Genomic DNA, 7,276 nt, shown 5'->3' on the forward strand with positions numbered 1-7,276 from the left:
TTTATGTGTTGTTGATTATGGTTTGTATCCTGTTAATTATGGCCTCTAGTGTTGATCCTATTTTTTCTTCTATGAACTTTATAGTTTTTGGCTGTATATTTAGGTCTTTGATCCGTTTTGAATTTGTTTCTGTATATGGTGTGAGGTATGGGTCCTGTTTCATTTTTTTGCAGATGGACATCCAGTTTTGCCAGCACCCTTCGTTAAAAAGACTGTCTTTTCCCCATTCGATGGACTTTGGGCTCTTGTCGAAGATCAGGTGACCGTAGGTGAATGGATTTACATCTGGGTTCTCAATTCTGTTCCATTGGTCAATGCATTGACAAGTATTTAAATGAGTTACTTACTTGATTTATAATGGGGAGAAATCAACTTTACTCTTTGAAATGGAAAACTGTAGTTAAAAAGAGGCTTAAAGTTTGAAAGTTAATTATATTCCAAATATAAAATAACAGTAGAGGATTTTTAAGGAAATACCTTTTCTAAAAAAATCATTATCTAAACTTCACCAATTCGTTTATTTTTCTTTCAGGTTTTTCTCAATTCTCTTAAATTTGAATAAATTAAATATAATTCGTTTAATATACATGCCATCCATAACATGATGCAACATTTATGTTTTATTCTCTTTTTGTCTGTTTATATATGTATTTATGTATGCATCTTTCTGTCTGTCTGTCTACTTATGTACCTATCTACTTATCTACCTATCTTTCTATCCTTGTGTATGTTTACATGAATAAATAGAAATCTAGAATGATGCTTTCTTCATGAAAATGAAGTCATCTTTTCTGATACATTTTATTTTTTAATGTATTTTATTAATTTTTCGATTAGAAGAATAGAAATAACATTTAAACATTTTAAACATTATATACGCACCATTCAAATTTAACAAATAATATTTTGCCTTATCAGTTAAATCTTGTTGATTAAGTGATACTATGTAATAGATAGGGTAGAAGTCCTCTTTGAATTGTTCTCTGGTTTCCTGCTTGTCTCTCTCCTTCCCCAATGATAGCTGTAGTGGTATTAATGAAGAATACACTTTTTATTACAGTCTTTGTAATATGCTTTCCTATACTGCAGAACTGGAAAACTAAAACTACATTTCTCAGATTTCTCAAAACTGATATTCCAGGAATGATTTAGGCTATGCCAATCAGATGTAAGATTTGCAAAGTAAAATTTCAGAGAATTCTATATTACTTTTTCTTTTCTTTTATTTCTTGGTAAACTTGATGACGAAGATGTTTGGCTTTTCTGCAGCAATATTCTAGACACTAAGGGTTATAAGTGTTATGAGGTAGGTTTTGGGATATACATTTTTGCATTTTGGTTCTAGAGACAAATTTTTGTATCAACTACTGGTGGAACCACAGTGGTGGCAGTTGGTATTTCCTGATCCTTGATAATAGCACAATTTTTTTTTAGTAAATTATTCCGGTGGTGGAATCCTCATTCCCTTTCTTCAGTTAAGAAGCCTCCCTGGAAGGTGAGGTCTACAGTGTTGTTCTGTGAGCCATTCCTCAAAGACCAGAGAGACCCAGATACTCTAGGCCAAAGGTCAGCAAACTTTTTCTGTAAAGGGACAGATAGACTTTGCAGGCTACTGTCATCAGTATTCAACTCTGCCATTATGTTGCAAAAGCAGCCATAGGCAGTATGGTATTATGAAACTGTTTTTAACTCAAAACTATAAAATTTCCCATACTTAATTTAAAATACTAGCTTGCATCTCTTTAGTCAGTTAAAGTATCAGCCAAGTAAGGTAAAATAACAACTATATTATCCAGCAAGGAGCCCTGGTGGCGCAATTGTTAAGTGCTCGCCTGCTCACCAAAAAGTCAGCAGTTTGAACATACCCAGCCTCCTGCAGAAGGTTCACATATATAAGGACAGCTTCGTTTTGGAGAAATCTTCTCAGTCATCTGAGGGCTTCATAATAATATACTTGCAAGTTTCTTATAAGCCCCCCTAAGGTACAAATCACTGTGTTTCAGAAAAGAGGAAAATTAATGCTTAGCTTCCACATATGATGTACAATTTTGGAAGCAGATATGATGCCCCTGGAGAGAAAATTGTGCCTACAATTAATACCCCCCACCCCAGTAATGGGACTAATATCAAGCAGGGGGAACAGTTGGAACATACCTTTAATGTGACCTCCCAGTAGGCTGCTAAACTTTAGAGACCTCATTCAGTTTAAATAGTTGAGTCTAATATTTGTTTTTCATTGACTGTCTGAGGACAGTCAACCTATTTTGTTCTGTTCGTCCATACCACTAGCTGGGTGGTCTCCCTTCTGCACCCATGAAATGACTGAGAATACAGGTGGGTAAGAGATCTTGAAGTGTTTTGCCTGAGAGGTTCAGAAACTGAAGATATCCTCTGCTATTCTCGATAGACTTCTCAGTAAGGTTAAAGGGAATAGCAATCAATTCATGGCTGGATTTATCTAGGGGGGACTGCAGACCAAGCTGTCAGTTATATATATGGGGCTTGCAATAGATTGGGGGAAGACTGCAGGGCAGTTCTAAAATACAGAAGATCATTAATTCATACCCTCCTTCATACCTCTCAGGATCTAAGATATTCCCTCCCCAATGCTAGTTTGTTGATCTCCAAACACATCCACAAAATCTGTGTGCCTTATTCTAATAATTATAACTTTATATTTTGTATGAAACCACCTCAACTTCCAGATACCAACATTTGTATTTTCTATTCCTTTGTAATAAATTATCACAAATTTAGCAGTTTAAATCAACACAAATTTGGGGTTTGTGGTTTAGGTATACGTTAGCTGGTTTCTCTGCTCAGATTCTTATGAGGCTGAAGTCAAGGTGTAAGCCAGGACTGCAATCTCATCTGCCGCTGAGGATCTCTTTCAAGCTCACCTGTTGTTGATAGAGTTCGTTTCCTTATGTCTATATAATTTAGGTCTCCTCCCCCCCCCCTTTTTTTTTTTTTTTGCTAGCTACTGGCAGGGGACTGTTTTGAACTCTTAGAGACCTAAAAGGGTGAATAAAAAGGGTGAATAAAATAAAATAGCAACAAAAATAAATTTGATGAGGATATGGGAGAATTTAGAGAAAGTTAGAAGATAAAGACAAATTCAAGTTAATATGCAGAATACTTTGTTAGTTTTAGAAAGCATAGCAAGAATGGAAACAAACAATCAGAATATCGGTAGTAGAAAAATTAAAAAATATATATATTTTTAAATTTAATCATTCCTTATTTTTTTCTGAGAAAAAATAATTTTGTTTTCTTTGAGAGAATATTATAAAGACAGTGGACAAGTACTCACATATCTGAATGAATAAAATAGTAAGTTAAATTTGCTTCTTAAAAATAATAATTAACTATATAGAAAAGGAAAACTAGAAAGGAAGAGATAAAGCAGCTGTCCTGCAAACCATTTCTGTCCCTTGATGCGGCAGAGTAGGCTCCCAGGAAATAAAGAAGACAGTATAATGTCTTTACAGGAATACTTATAAAAACTACATGGAAAACAAATGAATTATTTTTGCTATTGAGAGAATTCTTATTTAGACAATGCTTTTAGAAGAATGTCCATGGACTTGCTTTTGGTAAGCAAACCTGAAATTTATAGATTTATGAAGGATTATCTCCCAGTAAAATGTCACATAAACTACAGAACTATATGAATATCAAATAGAGATGTTTCACAACTGGATTGGCTCCTTCTGTGTACATGAAGTAAACTACCTGCATCACTTAGAGACCTCATCTGATAAAGGGAAGCAGGACCAGGGGAGATGCATTAAGAATCTTGAACTACTCCTCATTTAATCTGTGCCTCTAAATTTTCTGTATCTTTAAATTTTTTTGACACTGGACAAGATATCTGATACATGTGAGTCTGATTTAACAATGCAGTCCTTTGTATAAGTTTAGATGCTATGGAAGTTTTATGGAATTGAAAATTATTTAAAGTTTTTGTTTTAAAAAAATGTATGGGATTTATCATGTTTGCATTCTGAGGAGAAAACATCAGGGGATATGAGAGAAAGAACAAAGAGGATATAACCAGCTCAGAAAATTACAGAAGACATTATAAATAGATTCTGTATATCTAATGAATGAATCTCAAATAAATGGTGTTATACCACAAGAAAAATTAATTTAAAATGGAAGTAAGAAAGACAGATGAATTAACTTTTGTGTCACTGTTTTCAATTAAGTAAAATTGTGCTAAATGCTGGCTTCCAGAAAATTATCTGAAAAAAACTAGGTAAAATTCATATTCCCAGTCTATACTACACCACTACTCATTGAAATTCGGTTTTTATAAATCTGAGGTTGGGCCAAAACAACTTGTATTGTAAATAAGCATTTCAGATGAAACTGATGCACTGAAAACAATTTTGAACCTAAGCTATCATAAGACAGCACACCAAATCTGGGATGCATCAGCCCCCTCAGACCCTGCTTTGCTTTGCCAGCTCTGAGATGCATCACACCAAATCTGCACGGTACTCACAGGGACCAAAATGGAGAAGTCTTGTGTCTACATAAAAAGAGAGAGATGCTTGGCTAGCCCCCAGCCGCTCCAGGCCCCCATTTTATAAACTCCAGTCACCATTTGACTACAGTGGCATGAGAATGCCTGAGACACAACAGTCCAGCTAAAATTTCCCCAAAGTACTGGCATAAAGAAACTGTAAGGCATGATAAAAGAAGTTTTGTATTTTAAGACACTAATTTTGGGGGTGGCTGGTTATGTAACAATAACTAATCAGAAGAAACATCTTGGAATCTCTTTCATTTATGCCAATCTATCAATTACTATTGCTAAATGCCCAATGTGCCTGCAGCAGAGCCTGATACAGAGTTCTTGATAGAGCATCATCTCTCAACTAGCTAGCCATATGGCAGTAGGTTGATTACATTTGCTCTCCTTGCACCCTGGAGCAGGCAACAACTTGTCCTTACTGCAACTGACATTTATTCCAGACATAGTGTTGTCTTTCCTGCCTAAAGTGCCTCTACCAGCACCACTGTCTAAAGACTTACAGATTGCCTAATGAACCTTCAATGACATGCCTGATATCATGGGAAAGATGGTGTTACAATAGGCTCATGACCAAAAGATTAATTGTTTTTTCCATATATTATATCACCCAGATGTGCTAACCCAATAGTATAATAGTAAGCCTTGGCTAAAGTCCCAGCTCAGTTGGGTGCTATCTTCCAGAATGTGATATATATATATTAAATCTAGAGTTATATATACATGGCGCTATTCCCCCTATAGTTAGAATACATAGGTTTAGGAATCAAGGTGCAGAAATAGGATTCGACCCCTCCCTATCACTCCTAGTCACAGATGTGTGGAATTCATGCTTGCTACCCTTGTAATTTTACACTCTGCTCATTAGAGGTTCCTAAGGGGAGAATGCTTCTGCTGAGAGAAACTGAAGATTCCACTGAATTTTAAAGTTAAAGCTACCACTTTGGTACATTGAGTTTCTCATGCCAGTGGACAAGTAGACAAAGAGGTAAGTGGCAGGGTTAAGTGAACTTTATTACCATAAGGAGTTGGGTTTGCTGCTGTAAAATAGTGGCAGGAAAACAATTATGCCTGAAACACAAGACAGTCACTACTGTGTCTCTTGGATCTCCTATGAATAGCATAATGCGAAATGAGAAAATGCAGTAACTACAGGCCTCTAAGTTTAAGGAAACCATCAGGGATAAATTTCTAAGTCACCTTATTTGGCAAGCAAACCAGATTGAATGACTCGATGAAAGAGATAAGAAGATCTAGAATAGATGGTGGAGGAGAGAGATGATGAATATAGCCTTAGGATCAGTTACAGTATCAGTAAGTATTATATCTTAATCCACTAACCCACCAATATTGTGTTTTGTAAAGATTGTAACTAATCACTGTCATGAAAATTTAATAACAGAAGCGACTGTATTTCTTTATCAATGACAACTTTGTCCCTGCTTCATTCCTCTTAACTCCAAGATAAAAATTAAGATACACAATCATCAAATTGCCCTACTTCCTAATGACACCCCATTCAAAGCAGACCTCTGCTTCCTTAATGTCTCCTTAGAATCACACAGCACAAGTCACGTTCTATAACAAGATCATATCAACTCCTTACAGAGACACCCTAAAGTTTCATGGTTGGTTATTTCTCTGTTAATAAATCTAACTTTGTTTGATTTCATGTGTGTTTTTAATTGTCTTTGTCTATGGAGATTATCAGTACATTTGAGATCTTCACTCAAAATTGCAAACTGGTGAGGAGAGGGATGTTGTCTAGATTGTCCTTTGGAAATCTTTGAATCACACTATTTGGATGAATTATTATTTTGCCCGTAATAACAAGTGTACTATTATATCCGAAAGCAGTTTAAATCTGGACAATTTGTTTTGTGTTAATTGAATATAAATATTATGACTAGTACCATACATATTACTAGATAATCTGGAAAGATAGCTCTTTTGTAAGACAAGTAGTTTGTATTCTAGAATTTGAAGAATAACAAAAATACATTTACGCTGAATCATTAATTGCATTTTTAGTTTAAAACCTTTTTTTTTTCCCATCTGCCTTACTTGTGACTACAAGATTGATTTGCTATCTGGACGGTTCCTCCCACAGAAACTAGAAAAAGAATAACAATAGTAGTAGGGGTGGCAGGATCAAAATCCTAGATGTTTCAGAGCTTTCTCTCAGATTTTTTCTTGTGACTGAAGACCTTGGCCTTGATTTCTAAGGTAATTGGAGTACTCATAACCCTCGTGAGAATTGTAAGAGGAGGTTGACTAGACTGTCTCTATAATTCTTGAAAATCTGTAACATTACTATATTATAGACATTCTTTTTTTTTTTTTTTATTGTGCTTTAGGTGGAGGTTTACAGAACAAATAGTTTCTCATTAAACAGTCAGTACAGATATTGTTTTATGACATTGGTTAACAAACCCCATGATATGTCAACCCTCGCCTTCTCGACCTTTTTTTGGTGATAATCTACATAGCCAAATATACACTATTTCAAAAATTTCTACATGCACAATTCAGTGACATTGATTACATTCTTCCAGTTGTACTGCTATTCTCACTTTAGATGAAGAATTACAGAACAAAATAATTTCTCATTAAACAGTACACATGTTGCCCTATGACAATGGTTAACAACCCCACTACATGTCAACACTGTCCTTACTCAAACTTGGGTTCCCTATCACCAGCTTTCCTGTCCCCTTCTACCTTCTAGTTCTTGTC

Source organism: Trichechus manatus, unplaced genomic scaffold, assembly GCF_000243295.1.
Source record: "Trichechus manatus latirostris isolate Lorelei unplaced genomic scaffold, TriManLat1.0 scaffold00142, whole genome shotgun sequence".
Taxonomy (NCBI): Eukaryota; Metazoa; Chordata; class Mammalia; order Sirenia; family Trichechidae; genus Trichechus; species Trichechus manatus.